This window comes from Rhinolophus hipposideros, assembly GCF_964194185.1.
Source record: "Rhinolophus hipposideros genome assembly, chromosome: 8".
Classification (NCBI taxonomy): domain Eukaryota; kingdom Metazoa; phylum Chordata; class Mammalia; order Chiroptera; family Rhinolophidae; genus Rhinolophus; species Rhinolophus hipposideros.
Window position 1 is genome coordinate 55973930 of NC_138054.1, and position 23425 is coordinate 55997354.

Genomic DNA, 23425 nt, shown 5'->3' on the forward strand with positions numbered 1-23425 from the left:
AAGCATCTGGGATAATGTCACGTGAAACACAAGTGGAAAACTCCAGTCTAAAACCCAGGTCTGTGAGCTCCCAACCGTAGGGTTTTGTAAGGAACTAAGAGTGTAATCTAGTCAGGGATGTCAAATAGGTTGCATTCAGTGCACAAACTTGAGCTGATTGATAGTGCTGGGTTGAGGTATGTAAGATCAAATGCAGGTTTAGCATGAAAGAGGGGCTTGACTGATTTGTGACATCTGTCATGGGAGCCAGAGTTTCTGCAAGCAGGTCAAATTTTTGTCATTTCTTGTCCAACCTTTTTTCCCCCTACATCCCAGGTCATCAGAATATAACCTGTGGGCCAAATTAGGCCCACTGCTTATTTTTATAAATAAAGTTTTATTGAAACACAGCTCCGCTCATTCATTTGTATATTTTCTCTGACTTCTTTTGCTCTATAACCACATAACTGAACAATTGCAACAGAGACAATGTGATCCAAAAAAACCTCAAATATAAACAAATGCTCCCTGTACAGAAAAAGGTTTCCAACCCTGTTCTAGAGTACATTGGAACCCAGACTGACTTGATTCCAGTCAGATAATGAGATCATTCATTCCTTCCTAAGTCATCCCATATTTATTACATGTCTCATATTCCAGACACTATATATAAAACATATAGCATACTGTCCGGGGTGTGCCATGTCCAGATTGGCTCTATTAGGACTCAGACCTGAACTGGGAAGGGTGGCAGCAGCTTTCCAAGTGGGAGAGAGATGAATGCTTGCATAACATCGAGTTTCACATAAGGAGAAGGAGAGGAACACAGACGAAGACTGAACCACCACCGGAGCCCACCATAGTAGCTGCTGCAATAGTGCAGGAGAAGGGTAATGGCGACTTCCTAGTTAGGGGAGATCAAGAGAGAAAGAACAGGGAAGACTGGAGGAGATGTTGGACGTAGAAGGACTTGTAAGATTGGATGTGACAGTGGTAAAGTAGAGGAAACAAAGCTTCTGGCTTGTGCAACGAGTCAATGATTTTTACCCATAAGGTACAAGAGTGGAAGGGTCAGGGAACTAGACTAGTATTCTCAATCCTGCCTGCCCGTTAGAGTCACTAGGAAGCTTTTAGAAAATACTTATATCTGGGCCCCTCTCCAGACCAATTAAACCATAAGCGCTAGAAAGAAGCCTGGGCACTGGTGTTTTTGAAAAGCTCCCCAGGGGTTTCAAAAGTGTAGCCTGTGTTGAGAACCACTGCTCTAAACCATTCAAGTAGGAGCAAAGCCAAGAGATTATCTAACCAAACTCCTCATTTTATGAGTAAAAAAACCTGAGTCCTGCCCAATGTCACACACCCTTCACCACATTTTCCTTTCGTTTCAGTAAGTTGTGTTTGGGCATCCACGGTGTGTCAGGAACTGGGCTGTGTTACAAGACACCACGGCTAGTAGAGGACTTGACTGCATCTGACACACAGGAGTGCAGAAACTGGGGGGAAGCCGGAGGACCACCGCTCTGGCCTGTGTGGTGGAGCAGGAAGAGCATAGATTCTGGAATCAGACAGACCAGGGTTCAGTTTCTGGTTCTGCCACTGTGAGGTCTTGAATGAGTCATTGAAACAAAAAAAAATATTTGTCAACTCTGAGAAGAGAGGACTATCAGGTGTATCCTATGGAAGAGTGGAGGGGGTTAATAGAAAATGTAGAGAATGCCCACAGAGGACCTACGAGGCACTTGGAAGTCATAAGTGCTTTTTAAAGACAGTTGGGATGATTCAACCCTTATCTGTGGACTGGAAGGAGCCTGGGCTGGGAAATAATTCTGCAACTGAACTTGAGGTCTCTGCCAGATGATGTCTGTGGGCCAGGAGCACGTGAGTGCTCAGCAAGATGGGCTATTATGATTTCAATTCAGGTTTTCATAACAAAATGACATTTCGCTGAGATGGCTGATCCCAGAAGAGAGCCCCATCTAAATTTAGAGGGTTTCATAGCTCTCTCAAAAGCCCAGAAATGTCATTTGTCTTCAGGTTCCATAGCTTCCAAGATTGTCTGTGGTAGCCAAGCTGACCGTGGTGTTCTCTCTCTCATTTCAAGCAATGAGTCACTGCATCCATATGGTCAGTTTGGGAACTGAGAGATGCACTTGATTGGAGGTCCCTCCCTGGAACCATCCAGCTTTTCACAGTAATCAGTTGCCATTAGGAGAGGATGTGAGTCATTAGGAACTTGCACATGTGCACGTATGCCTGTGTGTGTCAGTGTAAGGGACTCACTATTGCTTCTCTGATAATCACCCAAGGCAATCACAAAACCACAAGAAGCCTAGAGTGATGGGGCCAAGTGAGAGTGGGCCCTGGGACCCCAGGCCTGACTCAACACCATCAACCATTTCTGCAAACAAGCACAATTCTGATTCTCACTTCCCTTGTAACTTTCCCCAAGGGACACCTTGCCTGAAGTTTCCTAGTCAGGAAAAATTATCTCCATCCCCATGGAGGGGATTCAGGGTCTTTCGGAGAAAAAAAAAAGCCGTGAAAAATGTCAAAGAAAAAAAAAAAGAATGATCTTCAAAAGCGATACCTGGATTGAAAACTGAAATTGAACACAATTATCTGGCTGGGAGATAGGAAAAATACATATTGAGCACTTCCTATGTATCAGGCACTGACATCACAAATACAAAGCTTCGCAATAAATTAATTGACTCCCGAAGCACTAGTTTCTTCATTTCATAGCTCCATTTTCATTACATTTCTTCTAAATTTGTTTTCAGTTATAAAGATGTTCTAATAGGGAACATTTATTCATCACTTGCTCTGAGCCAGCCACTACACTAAATATGTCACAAACACTACTTCCTTGAATACTAGAACACCCTGGGAAGGAGGTATAGCCTAGAGCCATTGCACAAATGAGAATACTGAGGTCTCCAGCAGAGGCTTATCTGTCAGATTTTACACAGTGAAAACAGAGTCAGTACTGTAAGCCTCGGCTGCCTGACTCCAAATCTCATAGCTCCCTGAATACATGAGGACACTATAACTGTGTGGCACTCCCATTTTTTTTTTTTTTTTTGAACTTCAAAGTGGCAAAGCTCGAGCTTGAGCCAGGTGTTCCCTGGCTCCTGGTCCACTATTATTTCAAGCTTCTGCCATAACATGTCCCATAAAGTATGAAGCAGACCAAATGGCCAAAGAGGATGGGAAAATTCCCTGAAGTTTCAGGGTGTTTCGGAGTCTCCTTTGCTGAGTAGCTCCTGGAAAACTGAAAGCCTATAGACCAGAGTGTAAAACTGAAAGCCAATAAGCCAATAGACCAGAGTTCATAGTGTAACAAGAGATACTCAAGAAATGGTAGCCATATGCCAAGCATCTTATCACACATTACCTCATGTATTCATCAACATAATGCTATGAATAAAGTAGAATCATCTCTTATTTTATAGGAAACAGACCCACAAAAGTGAAATGATTTATCCAAGATCGCTTCACTGTGATGTGATGGTTTGTATTAGATCGATATTTTGTTTTTCCTACTATACTGAGATTCCTGGCGGGCAGAAGCATGTTTTGATATCTTTGTTTTCCTACCTTGTTTCCCTGAAAATAAGACCTAACCATAAAATAAGCCCTAGCATGATTTTTCAGGATGACATTCCCTGAATATAAGCCCGAATGCGTCTTTTGGAACAAAAATTAATATGAGATCCAGTCTTATTTTCGGGGAAACACGGTAGCACTTCTCATGGTTCCTGGAACAGAGTAGAGGCTTAGTAATTGAAAGTTAATGTTCCTCTTGGACACTAATAATATCCATTAAGAATGTACCTAGAACTGGGCCAAATACTTTATAACACTTTATTTTTTTCAGTGCTCAAAATAAGGCTGTGAGATAGGTTTCAGATACACTTTTAAGGTGAGGAAACACTGAAAGAAACTAAGGTTGTATGATTAGTACATGATGGACACAGAAATGAAATTAGAGTTGTGCAACTCCACTAATGGGTATTGTCCACGTGTATTATTTCCTGCTCTTTGGAAAAAGGTTATGGCCAAGAATCTGGTTGTGGGAACCCAGTGTCCACATCTTTAATGCCCTTAGCAATCTGTTTCCATTAGCACCACTGTACCTTGCAAAGTGAGAAACTAGGGGCTCAGAGGAAGGAACTGAGTTTGCCAACATTTTCCAGGCCATCTTAAGGTTCGTAGAGCCTGAAGTCAGAATTTGTAAAGCTTAGTGCCCCTAATGAATTATTTTTATACCTAGAATGTGTTGGGAGCCAGCTGGCTACTGCCGCAGCTCAGATATCACCTGGTGCTTTCTTCTGAACGGGGTCAATAAATCACATGAACAGCTAAGCCAGACTGTGTCTGTCTGCGTCTGTATCTGATAAGAAGCTCTCAACAAGTGAGCTGTGTTACACTTTCTGCAGAGTTGGCTGTGTGGCTAAGAATCACCAGCTTTCAGAACGGGAAGGACCATTGAACCCCCTTGCTTTATAGGTAGAGAAACTGAGACCCAGAATGTTAGGCTGGTATATTGGGTTGTAAGACATGGAAATCCATTCAGCTTAATGGAGAGTGGTGTATTGTAAATACAGAAGAATATTTTATAGACCCCATTTGTACAACAAACAACCAGAATATGAGCACTGAAAAGTCCTCCCCCTTGTGGTAGACACAGAGATGCAGCACACAGATCCCCTTTGCGGGAAATACTTATTGCCCAGCTGAAGAGAGTGTAAGCAGATAGTTTCCAGCTATCAGCTCCTTCAGGGTATGCCTTAGCTATAGAGTCCAGCCTCATCCAAGGTCATGACCTTGCTGGAGTAGTCCACCTTTCATGATTAAGCAAGGCAGAGTACCAAGACCCAGTCATTTCAACCTGGTAAGGGACAAATTAGATGGGAAAAATTTGCTCCAGAACACCCATTGTGTTGCCTGAAGCTTTGTCAGACCTCTATCACACTTTAACTTCTCCCTTGGCCTAGTATAGCTTCTTTCATTTCCTTTCGTAGGTGTTGATCCCTAATAAACACCTTGCACCCCAAACTCTCCTTTGAAGAACCCAATCTGTAATACCCTGACTTTCTCAGGCCAAACAGTATTTTCTTTCTGCATTCCTTGGTTTGTCTGCTCCATTCAGCAGCCCCTTTCCTGTAATCCATCTGTGACTTTTCCTTTTGAACATAACCAATCATGGCTGCCTCAGCATCTGTGGCAGACTGCATTTGCAAATTGACTACTGCAACATTTTCAATCCTACATGTTCTTTCAGAAACTGGCCACTCCCCATCAAGAGGCAGAATCTATTTCTCCTCCCATTGAAGTTGGGCTGGATTTTGTGACTGCCTTGATGAATAGGATGAATGGCATTGCATGACATCTGAGGCTTAGTCATAAAAAGCAATATGGCTTCTACTTGGTCCTCTCTTTCTCTGGGGATACTCACTCTTGGAGCCCAATCACCATGCTGTCAGGGAGCCCGTACAAGCCCCTGTGGCGAGATGATATGGAAAGGAACTGAGGACTCCAGCTAACACCAGGATCCATGACCAGACATGTGAATGAATGAAGCTTGAGATAATTCCAGTCCCTCACCTTTGAATCTTCTAACTAAGACAGACCTCAGACATGGTGGAATAGACACAAGTTGTTCCCACTGTGCCCTGTCTGAATTTCAGACCTTCAGAATCCAGGAGCATAATAAATGGTCATCATACACCAATAACACAATTTGTTTCACAGCCATAGTAATTGAAAGAGCCCCAAAATTCACAGAACCCTTTGACTTGTCTCCCATGGCCAAGTGACTCCATCTCTAAGTCCCAATTCCAAATTCCTTGGAGAGAAAAATTGATTGAGCCACGTTAAACATGTGACCCAGATTAGGCCAATCAGCTGTGACCACGTGGCTGGGAAGGCAGGTCTTCAAATTTAAAAGGCTTTTTCATTTAGAATCCTTTCATCCATTAAACAATTATCACACATCTTGTGCAAGTAACATGCTGCATAAGCTACTGTGTTTACAGTAGTGAATGAAACTTGGTCTAGCTAACGTGAAGTTTATATGTAGAAGACTCAGATCATGAACGAGGACAAAACTACATTCTTTTCCTAAGGTAACATGTTGCAGTGATAGAGACTCCCAAGGGAACCCAATTTGTTGGAAAGTCAAAGATTGGCCAGGGAGAAAAGGACTCTCATATGTACTCTATCCAGATTCTCTTCTGTAACCATATATTGAATCACCTATGAGGCTCAGGGGTTCTGCCAGAAGATCTTTATGTACAGATGATCCAGTATAATGAATGTATGAATCTCCCACTACGCCGTGAACCTAATAAGTCCAGAGAGGTCACATAATTGTTTCCGGTTGAGCTCAGACCTGGATCACTATCTACCATTTTCTGATCTCCCTCCTCACCAGGCTGCCTCATACAGTATCTTTCAACATGGCTTAGAAGTGGAAGGAGTTCTGTGATTCAGGATAGAGTAATATTTAAGTGCATGGTCTCTGAAGATAGCCTGCCCAGGTTCTAATTCTAGCTCTACCACTTTTTAGACACAGCTGATAAGGGGCCATAAAGGACAAGGTTAGTCTTTCTTCAGCTTCAGTCTCCTTATCTGTAAAATTGGATAATAGTAATACTGACCTCATTGAGCTGCATTGTGAGTTGTGAGGAGAAGAAGAGAGAAACCATGTAATGAGCTTAGAACACTATTTCATACAATGCAAGTGCTCAATAAATATTCGTTCTTATAATCCAGTTTGAGGGCCCAGAGGAGGCTTCCTGGTGGAGATGAGCCCGAACTATGTGTGGTCTTGGAACACTTAACATTAGAAAGAGAGATTTCCTGAAGGAGGAAGAAGCAGGGAAATTATGGAATGTTTTCAGAAACAATAAGCAATCCTGTTTAATGGAGCTTTAAGTAAATTTGTCTACTTGTCTATTTTCTGCCCTTCCAATTAGTGCATAAGCTTTCCATGAGATAAATACAGGGCTTCACTCCACCTAGAGCAGGGCCTGGTACAGGGCAGGTGTGTGATAAAATTTTACTGACTAAATTAATGGGGTATGTACAACGTGGTCTTGGGCAAGCTTCCTCTTCTCTCTGAGATTTAGCACCTTGCCCTCCGAGAAAGGGATAATAACATCTTTTTCGTGGGTTGTTAAGAGGCTTAAATGAGATAAATCATGCAAATCCTGGCCTGAAACAGGTGTTCAAAACATGCTAATTCCCTTTCCTTGGAGTTGTGTATCCAGTAGAAGGTCCACGTGGAGTGAGTGGGACAGACAATAAAAATGTAAAGAAGTGACTGAAAAGAGGAGTTGGTGCACTTTGGGAAAGTTAGCAATTTTTTCCTGAAGGAAGCAGAAGAAAAACTGAACTTAGAGTAGGGAGGAGCTGAGCTGTGTTTATATCAGAACCTTTGATATGAACTCCAAGTTCTAAGGAGGGAGGGATTTTGGCTACCTGCCAGACTCCCCATCAGAACTGAACCATCAGGGCAGAGACCTTGTGCCAATGGGCTGTGCCCTCCCCTGAAGCTTTTTAAGTTGTGCACTCCCAGCACCGGAAACTGACACAGACCTCTCAGCTACGACACTAGCTTGCTACGTGACCTGAGCAAGTCACTAAACCAGCTGGATTTCCGTCTCCCTATCTGTAAGATAGCAGATCCAGTGGATGAGCCCCAGGGGCCCTCCTCATTCTCTGACACTCTTGAGTCTGTGGACAGACATCAGGCAGCCATCTTGTAAAGACATCAACAAATGCAGTTACGCAATCATTTACAAGTGGTGTTCTTTTGTATTAAATTTTCAAAAGAAACCTTGAAGAAAGACCTAAAGTGGTTTGATGGGAGACATGGCTTGGGAGTCAAGAAATGAGAGTTAACACCACAGAAGTGGGAGTTAACTGGCTCTTGGCTGTACAAATTCTCTCCCCTTGTCTGGACCTTGATCCCCCCATCTGCATAAAGAGGGAGCTGGGTAAAAGACTGGAAAGCACCCATGTGCCTTTCAGATCACCAACTTCTTAGGACTCTCCTGGGCTGAGATCCTTTTGTAATAATGCCAGGAACACTGATGGGACCCTCAGAAGCCTGCTCATTTGGACAACCTGCAGGGCTGTGGAATCTGGGTCTGTTTGTGGCCATATCAGGATGGCCTCACCACTGATCTCACTCTCTGGCACATCGTCTGTTATGACAAAGGCCTTGCTGTGTACAGAAGGCCTGCCCTGGGTCAGGGGTGTAGCTGTAACATATCCCAGCTAGCTTCAGCTGAATGGCCTAAGGAATTAGTTCCTTAGGACACTGCCTGTAACATATCCCAGCTAGCTTCAGCTGAATGGCCTCAGGAATTAGTTCCTTAGGACACTGCCTGTGCCAGTAACCAGGGTGGATGGGTAATAATGACTCCCCACATCTTCTAAGGGTGGTGAGGGGATTGCAAAGATTCCCGATTTCAAAGTCAGGAAACATGGGGCTGCACCCCAGGCTCTGTCCCCTTAAGCAGGTGCTTACCCTTTCTGAGCACCCCTTTCCACATCTCAGAAAGGGAATGGGATCCTGAACACCTCAGAGTGGCCTTGTGACGATCAAATGAGATCACAGAGGCAGGTCCTTGGAATATTATCAACTCCCAAGGTTATGACAACATTGTTTTTAATGGCTTGCTTCTACAGAATGCTTGACAGTTGACAAAGCCTATTACTGTTAACACACATTCACGTCAGTTATTTCACACTCCCCCATCGGCCCTGTAGAGAGACAGCGTGACCCTTCTTATCTCCTCACCTCTTATCTGCTCCTCTCATTGAGCACTTAGAACATTCAGCCTTCAACTTTGTATTTTCATTATTTACGCATATGTCTAATCTCCCTACCTTGAACAGCAGCCAGAGCAGCCATGGGGTCAGCTCATCCTTGCTCCACTCACCCTACGTCTACTCACTGCCTTCTACATGGTTGGTCCTTAGTCGGTAATAAAAGTTAGCAAAAGAAGAGGGATGGGAGGAAGACAGAGAGAGATGGGGAAGTACGTAATTGAGCCCTTGTTTTAGTTCATTTGAATAGTATAAGTTAAGCTTTCAACTATGGTAGCTCGTCGCCACATGAGATTATTTAAATTTAAGTTAATTAAGATGATATAAAATTAAAACTTCAGTTTCTTTGTTGCACTGGCCACATTTCAAATGCTCAATAACCACAGGGGACTAGTACTTACTGTTCTGCTCGTTTCCATCATTGCAGAACAGTCTATTGGACAACAGTGGTATAGAGCAGACAGCATGGGCTCTGGAGTCAGACAGACGCGGGTTCCACCCCTGCCTCTGGGATTCATGCAGGCCACTTCACCTCTCTAAGCTTTGGCATCCAGATTTGCGAATGCTCACAGAGACCATTATATCGGGGTCCCTCTCATAGCTTTGTTGAGAGAATTAAGCAGACTAAGTCTTTTCTTCCCATAAACGTTAGCAGTCCCTCTGCTCTGATGCCCTGACCTGATGGTAAAGAAAATGGCAGATTCAGAGACTGGTGTTCCCACCCTGGGAAGTGATAGCACAGAGAAGAAAGAACACAGGCGGGTGGGCGGACAGACTGAAGTTTGAATCTTGGTTCCACTTGTCAGCTGTAAAACCTTAGGAAGATCATTCAACCACGTCAGGTCTCATTGTGTTCCTTTTCCAGGTGGGGAAAAAAAGAAACATTCTTTTAGTTACTTCTCATAACAGTTCTACAAGTTAAATATATATAAAGAACCTTACTCAAGTGCTGTACCCATAGCACATGTTCAATAACTAGAAAATTACTATATCCTATTAGTATATCCTAAAAAAAACACACATCTGAAATTATTAGTGACTAATTGCCTCAGATATGGTCACTTTTTTGTCATTATTTTTGCTACTGTTAACGAGTTGGTTATGAGTAGGTACCTTCAGCATAGCAGGTAGTCAAGAGACTCTAAGAGTTGAAATACTGTGCTTTCCACAAAGCATCCAGAAAGGCACTTTTTGCTCTGCAGATCAGATCATGTCTTTGTCCTGATCAAAAATGTCAATGTCTTTCCCTCACATTTAGAATAAATTTAAATCTTCTCACCACCTCTGAAGGCTCTCAGGCATCTGACCCCTCCAACTGGTTCCTCTCAGCTTGGGTGCGCTGGCCACACTGCAGGTCTGCTCAGGGTCAGACATGCAAGCTTGTTCCTGCTCAAGACCTTTACATTTGCTCTTTTCCCTGCCTGAGCTGCATTCCCCCAAACTTCACAGAACTTCCTCTCCTGCCTCCTGTAAGTCTCTGCTCAAATGTCACCTCTATCAGAGCCTCCCCTCTTCCATTATTCTCTCTCTGTTACACTGCTTTATTGTTCTTTACAGCTCTTACAGAATATCATCTCAGCTCTTACAGAATATCATTTGCATTCCTTCCATTCCTTCATTCACTTATGAATTCAGTGTTTGTTAATGTATTAATTAGTAACTCCAATGTAAACTCTGTGAAGGAGAGATGTCCATCTTGTTCATGGCTCTTCCCCATGCCTAAACCCATGCCTCAAACATGATAGGTTCTCAATACATTTCAATGAATTTCAGCATTTGAACAAAATCTCTGAGATCTTTGGAACTGACCTTCTTTTTCCTGAGAAATACAGACATGGGCTTCAGCTAAATGGCCATACTTCCAACTGTATTCATTCACCCACTCATTTCCCAATTATTAAATGTGTAGAGTGTGCCCAGCACCTAACACAAGTGCCTGCCACTGACAGGAAGCAGATGGCCTTCCTTTAAGGAGCCTTCTCACAGTTCTTGGGGGTACTATCCACAGGCATGGAAACCAATAACTACAACATATTGGATTGAGTTGAGGAACAAAATGTTGTAGAAACCCAGAGGAGGGAAAGTTTTCTTCAGCTGGAGGGCGTCAGGAGAAACTTCTCAATGGAGATGATATGTAAGCTGGAATCTACAAGAAGAGTTGGAGCTCGAGCGCTCCTTGACTGCAGTGTGCCCTAGAGCTGGGCTGCGTGGATTCGAAACCTGTCTCCACCACTTCCCAGCTGAGGAGCAAGGCAAGTCTCCTCACAGATCTGTCCCCCGATTCCCCATCTGTAAAATGGAAGCAATGATATTATATGCTGTATAGGGTTGCCGTGAGAATTAAATTGAATTATCCATTAGAAACAACTCTAAGCTTGGTACCTAATGCATACATAGTAAATGCCCAACAAATATTACTTGTACAGCTATTTTCTTGAAAGAGCAGGAGCATGCTAGATGGGCATGGAATGAAGCTAGAGGTTCCTCATAGCTAGAACATAGAGCTATGACAGGGAGTGGCACGGGGAAGCAGAGGCTGGTCGAGGCCACACCATGGAGGGCTTTGTAGGCAGGCAGAGAGGTTTGGCTTTGAGCTGAAGAGAAGTGAAGAGCCATGAAAGGGTTATAGCTTGGAAAGTTAACATGCTCAAATATACACTTTAGGAAACTCCCTGACTGTACCATGAGGATGAGAGGGTGCTGGCCAGACTGGAGGCAGGGAGGAAGGAGGTTATCACCTAAATCCAACCCAGAAATGAGGAGAATCATCAGTGGAAGGAAAGGAGAGAACGGTCCTGGACAAATAAAATTAATAGCCTTAGCCACTTTGTCCCTCTAGCTCTGGCAGGACGCAAGAGGCACACGTAGAGAATTTAACCCAAAAGAAATTAGTAAAAGGCTTTCTTGGGAGATTTGGGCAGTGTTAAGGGAACCAGCACACTCAAGAGAAGGAAGGCATTGCCACCTGTAGGCCTACGGGGACAAGGGAAAGAAATGATACCACAAAAGCCCAGAGATATGAGGAGCCAAGGAATATGGCTGACTCAACAGGAGCTGTAGCCATAGTCAGGAATGTAGTTTCTACAGACCACGGCCAGGCTGGGGGAAGAGGCATAGGGAATAACACACGCAGCCTCTCCCCCATTCCATTCTAATCTCATGCCACTGCCTCTCATTGGCCAAACCCAACTGGAAGCCAGGGTCAGGAAAGCTTGGGTCATGTCATCTAGAGCTCACAGCCTTCCTGAGTTAAAGGGTAAAATAAAGGTCTGGGGGTGGGGTGCATACATGAAGAATAACTAACATAGTCACCAATTAGATGGGAGTGGAGAATGGCTAGGGGTGGGAAGGGAGAAGAATTTTTCCTAACTCCTGAAGTTTTTTGCTAAGGAGATTTACCAAATTAAATATCCGTGACATGGAGGATTGAAATACCTATCCAAATAAATCACATTTGAGTTCTCATGTTCCCCTCAATATTTGTCCCCAACATCTATCTGAATCTTCTTCCCCTTTCTTTTCTTCACACAGATGTGACCTATTGCTGAATGCTTCAAAAATCTAGTCAGAAGAGAATTTGAACAAAATTAGTATATTTCATTGGTATTACAGATAAAAAACAAATTGGCGTATAACATATTTTCAAAGTCATAAACAGAGATAATTTTTTTAAAAAAAATATAAAAATGACCTGTGCAAAAAAAAAAAAAAAAAAAAAAAAAGTGAGAATGGGCTGAGAGCACCTCACTCCTCTACAAAAAAATGTTTTTTCCACAATATGGCTAGGAGCCAAAAAGCTACCTGGAAAATGTCCCAGCCCTCAGTGCCCTGCTCGTCTCTGCCTGACACATCTAATTCCCTGTGTCTCTGACGTGTTCCAGGCCTGGAAGGATCTACACACATTGGAGATCCAGGCCACAGTGATGTGATTCTGAGTGACGCTGAGGCAGGCACACCCAGGAGATGGAGAAACTCCTGGGGACAAGGAATCCTGTTACTAAGGGAGTCACAGGAACTGTTGACAGCAACAGTCAGGACTTCTTTCTGCACAGAGGTCCCAGGAAGCCTTTATGGTCCTGGAGAGCAGAATGGTTTTCATCATTAATTAACACGTTTTCCACACTGGGGCCAGCAGTGGGACTAGGTAAGAGACGCTGGGAGAATGGAGGAGACAGACGGGCAGTTATGGACAAGTCTCAGCTTAGAACTCCACTGTAGATCACAAGGAAAAGTCTCAGCTCCTTAGGAGGTTTCTCAAGAACCGTCATGATCTGATACCTGCCTGTCCAGGTCATTGCCTCAGCATTTCATGCTACCTTTTCACCCAACTAAGCTACTAGCAATTTCTACAGATACACCCTACATGCTCTTAGGGCATCTGGGCTTCCTCACATGCCATTCCTTTTCTTCTCCACCCAGAACTCTCCCACTTTTTCTGTAAGACTCTTCTTTAACTACATCCAGATTTCTCAAAGAAGGCTTTGCAGATTAGTTATTAGGTGCCCCCACTTCCATTCCTCCATAGGACTTTGGACTACACTCTCAAGCAGTAAACAAGTAAATGACTACTTAGGGCACAATGTGCTGTTTATACCTCAAGACAATGAGCTCCTAAAAAGCAAGGTGGCATCATAGTGATCCATGGTATTTATACCTTAGCACTGTGTCCGTCCCAGAATAACAATGCACTAAACATAGCACTAAAGCAGAACATTCTCCTATTGGACAGTTACTCTCTCTACTTTGTAGGGATGTTGAGAGAACTCATGAAATATTGGACAGAAAACCACATGTCCTGACAGAGAGCAGGTCTTCAAATAAATAATCATTTAATGACTAAACAATGAATGAGTGAACTGGACAGTAATGTTTTAGACATCTAACTCTCTTATACTACTTATAAATCAATAAATGGGACATCTACACCAGGTACTTATTAGGATTTCAGGATCAAACACTGAACAAATAAGGCATTATAATCCATGGTTTAATGGCTCCTGGGGAAGTTGTTGAACAAATAAAGACAAAACACAGGTATAATAAGGAGTACGAGAGTGAATTTACAGGTCACTCAGCTGAGGTCACCTGAGCAGGTCAGTGAAGGACTCCTAACACAAGAGGTCCTACATCAGAGAACAGAATACCTAGAATGTAAAATTCTTTGCTCCTCATTCTGTTATCATTTGTAGTTCTCTTGGGAACATTTTGGAGAAGGTAAGACAGAGGGTGCCAAAACAATATACACACATTTTAATAAAGGAAAAAACTGTATCAAAATTATAATACTCAATACATATATAGTCCCGTTTGACGTCTGCAATTACAAGAGGTGCTCAAAGTAGTTACCATCGCTGTCCAGACACTTCTGATCATGGCGAACTACTGCTACACAGCTAACATCTCTTAAAATGTATGTACATTTTTTTGGCACCCTCTGTATTGGCCAGACAAGAACGTTGAAAGTTCAATAGTCTGAGGTCTTATGCATGGACATCACCAGTTAGATATCAGCTAAAGTGTAATCAAATAGTAGGTCTGTGAGCACCTAACAGAGAGCAGACATTGGGTTCCTCACGGTATAGAGAAGAGCAAACAAAGCAGAAATGATCTCTTTCCTCGAGGAGTTTATAGTCACAGTGGAAGATTCAGAAAGTGAAAACTAAAATAAAGTCAAAAATAAAAAAAAGCTAAAATTGCGATGCTAATGCAAGAATGAGGATGACAGTTCACTGGGAATGAATGAATGAAACCATGAAATGCTTTCTTGATGGAAAATGGAAACTTACATGATTGCATTTCCTTTATTCAGAGTTTTATCCCCTTAAAATTGTTGTATTCCACAAGAAAGCTGTTGGCATCTGTTTAGCTAACTAAAGCAATAGTCAGTAGAAAGAATTTCTGTGTGCAAACATGGGAAGAAGTTTTGGAATCAGGTAGACCAGGAATCACTTTGAAGTTCAAAACTACTGCAATCTCATCTCTAAATGGTGATAGTGATACTTAGGCTACAGGATGGCTGAGAAAATAAAGTCATTTGATTTTTTGAGTACAAAACCTGTTCTGGGCACTGTGCTAAGAATTTGGAGTGTTGTGGTTTCTAGTCAAAATATTCGACCTACATATATTGAGGAGACGGGAAGGAAGTAGGCCTAATATAGGTGAAATCTCTCTATTGCCCTGTAATTGTGTCCCTGTAATTGTAATTAAGGCCACCTTGGGAATCAAATGCTATGATAACACTCTCCATATGATTCCAAATTGTGCTCCTAATTTTCTACTACAAAGGAAAAAAGCACATGATTGCACATCAAAAAATGTCTGCTCAGTGGCTGAAGTTTCAGATTGGAGTTAATTTCAAGGTTGATTAGAATGTCAGAGTTAATGATTTTGTCCCCGAAAACTTGGAATTCATAATTATCCTAAAGACTATAAACAGTGTTGGAAAGAGCCTATTTGTCTTCAACTTGTTTTTTCTCAGAATAACCACTTTCTGCAATAACCTCAACTGCCTGCAGTAGTAGTTAAAATTATGGCGCCTGACAATCTCTCTTGAATTTATCAACCCGTCACTCTGTTATCAGTGTTATTATTAAGTCACCAAGATTGTTTAATCAAAAAGTGACCCGATTCTCTCCCCATAGTTTCTGGAGAGGTGGCTAAGGCTAAATAAGAGATAGGAAAAAAATATACATAAGTTAAATAAATTGGTTTGGGAGCTAGATAATAAAATACATGCATCAAAAAAAGAGAAGTGAAAGAAACAAAGTTCTTGAAAAATGAGAAAGGAGTTGTCAGTAGCAAACCAGGACTGGAGGAGGAGGGAGAGGAAAGGAGCTTGGAGAGAAAGAGGGGAGGAGAGAGGAGAAGGAAAAGGAGGAGGAACAGGAAAAGGAAGAGGAGAAAGAGGAGGAAGAGGAAGCAGAAAAGACAAGAGAAGAAAAAGAAAGCAAGCCTGAATCCAGTTCTTAAAAAGTTCACAATAACATTAGAACTACTAAGAAGACTGGGCTTGCCTATTAAGGCATTTAGTGTCATTGGATCTTTAAAAGACTCCACGATCCAGTGATTATTTATGGACTCCAAGACTGTAAATCTTTGCTGTATGACCTTGGAGCATGAATTATGTCCTCTGGGACACGTTATATGATACAGCTAAGCCTCTGTTCCAGCCCATTCTCCATCTTTGACGCCTCTCTTCCAGTCTTTCAGTCTTCTCACATTAACTTGGAATTCCACACTGGCAGAGCTGGAGGGCTCCTGGAGGTCATTCAGTCCAACCCTGACATTCTAAAGAGAAATGGAAACCCAGAGAAGAAGAGCAGCTATATGTCCAAAGAACCAAGACTAGAAAAAAGATCTTCTTCAGTCTGGGATGCCTCGAAAAGATGAATTTTCTTAAGGGGTTGCAATTGGAGTGAGCAGAACAGGAAACGCCTTCATACCTCTCCCCCAACCCCTTAACTACCATGTTTCCCCAAAAATAAGACTGGGTCTTATATTAATTTTTGCTCCAAAGACACATTAGGGTATATTTTCAGGGAATGTCTTATTTTTTCATACAATCTATATTTATATTTTTCACAACGATCTATATTTATTCAAATACAGTCATGTCATCTTCTTCTGGAACATTGTCATAACGTACTAAATGCATCTGTCTGGCTGACAATCTTAAGTGGGGCTTATTTTCAAAGAAATACGGTACCATTCCCCTGTGCTTAGTGATTCCTTTGACAGGAAACAAGCTCTTCACTCTTCAGGGAGAGGGAGAACGGTGGGCATTAACAGTGACTGAGTACTTTCTGTGTAACAGGCACTGTGCTGGGGGCTTCACACGCATGATTGCATTTAACCGTCACAACAATCAAGTCACATGGGCTCTTAGTCCCACTGTCCTTCTCCGAGCTTCAGTTTCCTCAGTTGTAAGATGACCTTCCAAAGGTCACATAGAGTAAGTTCCAGAAATGGGGTTCAACCATAGGCTTGTTCTCCTCTTAAATAGCAATGGTGCTCCGGTGGGAGGAAAATGGATTTTGGAACCAAATTATATTGGATAAAAAGGCACAAAAATGAAAATTCTCAATAAGTTCTGAGTATTCTCTTCAGAATCTCTCTGTCTCTGTCTCTGTCTCTGTCTTTCTCTCTCTCGAATTTTTTATGAGTTTATTTGAACCAAACTGATGACACATGCTGGGGAGCAAGATCTCAAATGCTCCCCAGAATCTCTTGAAAGCAGATGGATAGGGAAGGGAAGCTGGAAGAGGAAAAGAGCAGTGCTCATTCAGTTGTTCTTCTCATAGTCTGCTGGGTTGTATTAGCAATTGTCTTAGTCAGGGTCAGCTTATCACCTGTATTTACAAAAAGTCTAGCTTTATTGGTAAGCCATGGAAATTTGAGACTTCTTGCCAACTCCCCAGTCTAATCAAGTATTCACGGGGCAGCCTTCTTCATGGTGATTCAGGGCCCAGACTCCTCTCATCCAGTGACACTGCCATCTCCAACATGTGACCTCCAACGTTGACACACAAAGGGAAAGAGAGGGTGATTACCACTGCAAAGGAAAATACACCATTTCTACCCACTTGCCCCTGTAGTGCAAGGGGGCTGGGATGCAGTTTAACTACGCATCCAGAAAAAAGAAAAGAAATTGGATTGCTGGTGAGCACTAGTGTTCTCTGCCATGGCATGCTACCTCAAAAAGGCAAAGACCCCTCTCCCTGGTGTCTGATGAGATTACCCCAACTAGCCATGTGAGTTCAGTACTCTCATGGTGAAGCTCCTAGAGGAGAATTGCACTCGATCAAGGTCACACAGCCTTGAGTTGCAGAGGGAGGAAACCTCAGGTAAAGGTTCCAGCTGTCCATCCAAATGTCTTCCCTCCAAGCTGTCTGTAGGTCCTGGCAGACCTTCAGGCTGACAAAGGGAACCAGATCACAGCCAGCCCGTCTTTACCTAGCGAGCATCATCAAGGAGTTTCTCAACACTGGACGATGAGAATCATCACACAGATTGAGACACTCCTTACTCCTCCATTTGCTTCCATCAGACTCACCAGACGCATGCAGCCAGAGGAGGAAGAGCTTGGGCTTTTCCACCTGAATTCTCCGAATCATTGAGTCAACCTATCTGGCCTGTCAAATCTCAGGAAACGATGTTGACACAGGCTCGGCGTAGGAAATCGGGCCTTCTGATCTCACTAAGCATCCAGGAGCACCGAGGCCCTCTGCTTTCTGCCCATGAGATCATTGATCATTTCTTTCCCAGTGACTCCCCATACAAGACAATCGTTTACAGACTGGAAAAGCAAAGCATAATCTTCAAACGCAAAGGGTGGGTTTGCTTTAGTATATGGTTGGAATAATAAAAATCAACAAAATTTTAAAAAGAAAACACTGGGAAATAGAACATTGATAGAAACCAACTAGAGTAAAAAAAAAAAAAAAAAATGAGTTTTGAGGCCTGGCTTTGACACTATTGATCTGTGAGATCCTGGACAGTCGGGTCTTTTCTCTGAGTCTCGATACCCTTCTCCCTTGAAACCAAATGGGTTAAGTTCAGTAGTTTTCAGCTGGGGAGTAGTTCCATTGCCTCAGGGGCATTTTTAGAAGCGTGGAGGCATTTTTTGATTGTCACAGTAACTAGGGACACACTGACATTTAGCAAGTAGAGGCTAAGGAAGCTCCCTGTGCTGCAACCTGTGGGGCGGTCTCACTCGATACAGAATTGTCCCTCCCATGATGCCAATAGTGTCCTTGTTAAAAAAATCCCTGGATGATCTCTTATTGCTAGGATTAAAGATTTTTAATGTAAAATCGGCTAATTTTCTGCTTTAGTAGCTAGGAAACTGAGTAAATTATAGAATTCTCATTCACAGCTCCTGTAGCCTAAATCCTTGGTATTATGATACTTTCTACCTATTATTCCCCTTGTCCTCACTACACACACACACACACACACACACACACACACACACGCGCACCAGTTTCATGCTTCTTGACTTTTCATCCCTACTTTAATCATCAAATTTTAAATGAATCTTTCTTTCCCATTGTTATTACATCTTTTCATGGACTTCTACCTTACTATGACATTGTTTCAATGCAAGCTGTTTATACGTATTTCCCTCATTAGACCAAACTCCTTAATAGCAGGGAACATGCTTATTCCTATTTATCCATTTATCCAATCATTAAACATGACATTTACAATAATTAATATGCATTGAGTACTTACTAGGTACCAGGAACAGTACTGAGAGATTTTACATGTATTAAGTCATTAACCCTTAGGTACTGTTATTATCCCCATATTCCAGATGGGGAAATTGAGGCTACAAGAAGTTAAGTAACTTGCACAGTCACACAGCTATTTATGCTGTTAGGAACTAGAGACTCAGAGACAGAAGCAAGTTCTTGAACCCAAGGACCTTGCATTCCACCAGGCCAATAAACCAACATATACAGCACAGCACAACGTATAATATAGTTGGAGAGAATGTCAAATGAACCGCAAGGAAAGGCCCAAAGTCCAGTGTTTGGAGAAGAGACCCAAAGAAGATGGTGTCTGAACTGAAGCTAGCGGTGCAGTGTGAGTGGTCAGGGAGGCCAACAGAGCAGGACATTCCAATGGGGAACCCCAAAATGAGAGAGTGTAAGCTATAGGGCCTGCAAATGCTCAGCACTGTCATTGCCCGGAATATAATTTCCCCGTAGGGAAACTGAAACCCAATATCACTTACCAATAGGAAACTAAAACGGTGCCTTCCTGAAGTCTCAGAATTTGATTCTAATGGCACCTAGGGTGGATAAATGGTTGAGCCATAGCCTACACCTGGGTGTCTGTGCTCCTCAACCACACAATCACATAAGTGTTCTGGCTGGTTCCCTGGGCAAGGAGGAACGGGGGAACTGAGCCCTTCCTAAAAGCCATACTTGCTGTTAAGCATTTTCCCTGAATTTTGTTTAATCCTTGCCTCTGCCCTAGAGGGTCAGTATTATTATCCCATTTCACCAGTGGGAAGACTGAGGCTCAGAGAGAACGAAATGGTGCTAAGTAGCTAAGCCAAAAATTAAACTCAGGTCTGTCTGACTATAAATTCCAAATTCTTAGGCGGGTACCACGCTGCTCCTGGAGTCTCACTCTATGTTTGCGTAGCCCAGGCACTGCTTACATATCAACTCTGCTGAGCCTGCGGCGACCAGAGACCCTGAGGTCTCCCTGTCAGGTCTCCCTGCCACTGCACCTAGACACCCATGTTTACCTGACAGGGTTTCCGCTCCTGTTCTGTGTGGTCTGAAGCAGCAAATCCAATGTCAACTTTGTTCATGCTCAATCTCCGTTTAGATAAACCAGTTAGCAGAGTATGTACGATAAAACTCCCTGCCAACTTAGAAACCAAGTAGTCAAGTAGTCAAACAAACAAACACAAAATCAAATGAAGATCTAATTAGCTTGGTTCAATTACTCTGTTCCCTTCCAGCTAGTCTAGGATCATCTATGACAAACACCAGCAAAGCAAAATATACTATCTGGTTTAAAACCTTTTTTTTTTTTTTCACCCTCTTTAGGGTTTCTCCTCTTTCCTTCTCTCTTTCTCTCTCTCTCGCTTTCCCCCCTCTTTTCTTCATTTCTCCCTTTGTTTCCTCCTTATCCTTCTTCCGTTATTTTCTTTTACTCCTTCCTTCCCTGCTTTGCTTCCTTCCTTTTTGCTATTTGCTCCCAGGCAGGGAACTTTAGCCAGCAGGAGACTTAAAACCTCTTATAAAGGCCGACTGTGGAAAGGGATCCCTCAGATTTTCCCTTCTGATACAAATAGCCTTGAATGAAAACCACCTCAGCACCTTTAGCCATGAAATCAGATATGGGACGCCCGTTAGACACTGAACCTGGAATGGGTCTCCTGCCCCCTCAACTTGTCTGACTCGGGCTGAAGTTGGGGACCGCTCCTTGTTGAAATACCAACAGAAAGCAAGCCAAGGGTTATGGAATCGCCAGGCATGCACAATGGGCACTAGACCTAAAGCCTTCTTTTCATTTCTCAGTCCCAGCCCCAGTTAAAAATAATAATAATAATCTATTCCATGCAGAGAAAAGAAAATGACAAGTGAGACGAGCTTGAGCTTTTTAATAATGTGAAAATTGTAGCAATCAAGGATCAGTTATTGATAAACATGCAGTTCCACTACAAAAGCATGGAAATTCTTCCTCTGCGCTGTACCAGAACCATAAAGGTGGAAATGTTGATTCATTTAAAATGAACCTCTGACTGTAACTTTCAGCAATTGAGGGGAAATATGCTGACGGGGACGAATATGAGTTTGGAGATAAACTCTATGCACCACATATGAGTTGTGTGACCTTGGGCAGGTCACTTACCTCCTTACACCTATCCTCCCGCTTCTTTCTAAGCCTGTAAAAGGGAGTAAATAAATAAATAAGCAAATAAACTACTCAGCAGACCTCTCCTCAAAGAGCTGTCCTGAGGATTATATGAAATGAATAGTGTTACTTCTCAGTTTAATAAAAAGTATCACAGGACTAGAATTTACGGATACTCCGGCACTCTGGCCCACATGGCCTTGTTTGTTTTGTGATGAGAAGGGAGTCACTTCACTTCTCTGGGTCCACATTCCCTCTATTCAAAACTAAATTGCACTCCTCGGGATGCAAAATGGTACAGCCACTTTGGAAAACAGTTTAGCATTTTTAATAAAGTTAGTCACATACTTAACTTGTGACTCACCGTCCCCACTGCTGGGTATTTAGTCTACAGAAATGGAAGTTTATGTTCACACAAACACCTATACACAAATGTGTACAGGTCTCTTCATAATCACCACAACTTGGAAACAACACACATGTCCTTCAGTAGGTGAATGGATAAACAGAGGTATATCTATGACTTGCAATACAACTCAGCAATAAAAGGAATAACCTGTTGATACACATAATAACTTGCATGAATTTCAAAGACATTATACTGAGTGAAAAATTGGTCCCGAAACGTTACATACCATATGAGTCCGTTTATTTGTCATTCCCCATTGATAAAAAGACAGAACTATAGTGACAGAGCATATACAAGTGGTAGCAAAGGATGAGGGGTACAGGGAAGATTTGACTAAAAATAAAGCATATGGGGAGCTTGGGGGGGGGGCATGGTGATAGATCTACTCTGTATCCTGCTTGTGGTGAGAATTACGTAAATTTACACGTGTTAACATTCTTACAACTATACACCAAAAACAAAAAAAAAATGAGTTGAGTGGGAAGAATAATAATAAATCACTCTTATTTGCCCATCACTTTTTGGTTCACAAAGTACCTTCGATTCTCACAGCTAAGAAACTACAACTGACAGACACAAAATGAGTTGCCTGGTAAATAAGTATTGATGTACAGCTTGATTTCCATCTTTCCAATTTCCAATTCTAGGTCCATTTTGGCACATCTCACTAGGTGATACTTGAAGTCCTTTCCTTTTCAAAAAGACTGTGTGAGTGTTTGCAGGAGGAAACAAATATTCTCTGGTTTTTTTTCCACTTATTTTTTTTTTGTCTGTTTTTGTCAAGTTCCTATGTCAACGAACTCATGCTTCTGGGAATGTTTATATTTTCTTTGAGAAAAAATAGGCCAGCGCCCAATTCAATAAAATGACACATTACTGAGACCAATATATCATTTGAATTAAGGATTAGAAAATCATTGACTTAATAATTAACAAACGGTTATACATTGTAAAGCACTCCTTCATGTATTTACTGATTCACCATGTCTTTACTCAGTCATGTCATGGGCAGCAGCCATTTCTCCCACTATGAAAACTCACTCTATGTCCCTTTCTGGCCAGCCCCTAAACGTCCTTCAGCTCTCTGCTACAACATCACTTTCACCAGCGTGGCTTTTCCTGTCCTCCAATGAGCTTGTTTTGCTCTTTCCTTGGTGCTCCATAGTATGTTGCATGTGCTCTGTATTGGTGCCAATAATTTCAATGCAACATGGTGGCTATTTCTCCCACTAGAAAGCAAAGAAGGGAGGGACCAGGTCTAAATGATCTTGTATGGGCTTTAGCCCAATTAAGGGGCATTCGTTCATTCATTCACTGGACAGTTGTTTACAAGTCCCTTCTTTGAGTGTCAGGTAATATTCTATTGCAGAGAAAAATACACAGCCCAGGTCACATGGAGACTATCATCTAAAAGTGAAAGAGACAAAAAGAATACAAACGGCATGTGTCACTTCTTGATATTACACTATATTACAATCAATGAAAAAAATAAAGAGGGCAAGGGGACAGAGTGTAATGGGTTCCTGAGGAAGAAACCATCGAGCAGAGGTATAAATGAGGCAAAACTCTTCATTCAGTCTTCACCCAGCAAGCATTTCCTGAGAACCTAGTACTCCATTTATTTTTTTCCTAATCTTCCAGGCCCAGGTTCTTACCTGGCCCCAGGTTGGGTAAGCGTGGGCCCATTGTCTAGTACTGGCACTTTGCGCCTTGGTCCCCTTCCATGGGGCTGGAGCAATTAGTATTCCATCTGCCTCGCCCTGGGGCATATCTCCCACTCCATTGCCTCTGACAACCTGAGGAAACCTCTGATGGGCA

At 42.5% G+C, this 23425-nt stretch overlaps 1 pseudogene across 1 annotated transcript in view; it reads right to left on the reverse strand.

Annotated features, from left to right (window-relative positions):
• LOC308501510 (pre-mRNA-splicing factor RBM22-like) overlaps positions 1-20146 on the reverse strand; it is a 98724-nt pseudogene extending 78578 nt beyond the window's left edge. The window contains exon 1 of the transcript in view: positions 20081-20146. The product of the transcript in view is annotated as a pre-mRNA-splicing factor RBM22-like (transcript). The remainder of the gene's footprint in view (positions 1-20080) is intronic.
• Positions 20147-23425: the final 3279 nt, after the last annotated feature.